The 590-nt window shown below is 24.1% G+C and overlaps 1 protein-coding gene across 1 annotated transcript in view; it reads left to right on the top strand.

Annotated features, from left to right (window-relative positions):
• The window catches only part of LOC106681878 (lipase 1), a 40,712-nt gene that overhangs the window by 7,611 nt on the left and 32,511 nt on the right, over positions 1–590 (top strand). The window lies entirely within an intron of this gene.

Genomic DNA, 590 nt, shown 5'->3' with positions numbered 1-590 from the left:
AAATTTATTGGATTGAAAAAGAATTATTTTGATTAATTCCTACTAGGATGATTAGATTTTTAGGATTTGAAAATTCTGACGAGATATCATCAGTTATTTTTGTTTAAAATTCCATAAATTGGAAAAGGATGTTAGTTCATGAGCTAAAGCTTTACTGGTAAGTAACAAAGGGATTCATAATCCATAAGTGTTGTTATAAAAATCTTTTTTTGCATTTCTAAAGAGGAATTTGAAATTTTTCATCCATAATTGTTGTTACAAAAATCTTTTTTTTGCATTTCAAAAGAGGAATTTGAAATTTTTCATCCAATTAAATTTTTGCATAAAATATTACCATGCTGGATACAAATTGTAACTATAGAAGAATACAAAATTCACCGATGTAACTACAAAACAAACATCAAAATTTAATTTTTTTTTTTTATTTAACGAAAATTTTACAAACATTTTGAACTTTATTTAAAACCAATATGGCTTCTGTCAAAGTAACCTTATATGATCAAATCAATCATCTAAAAAAAACTTACAAATTTACATTATTTGCTATATATACATGAACTGCAGTAAATATTTGGATTACGTCCGAGATT

Source organism: Halyomorpha halys, unplaced genomic scaffold (assembly GCF_000696795.3).
Source record: "Halyomorpha halys isolate HHAL.00 unplaced genomic scaffold, Hhal_1.1 Scaffold372.1, whole genome shotgun sequence".
Taxonomy (NCBI): domain Eukaryota; kingdom Metazoa; phylum Arthropoda; class Insecta; order Hemiptera; family Pentatomidae; genus Halyomorpha; species Halyomorpha halys.
The sequence above is the reverse complement of the archived record's forward strand: the minus strand, read 5'-3'. Positions and strand labels throughout refer to the sequence as shown.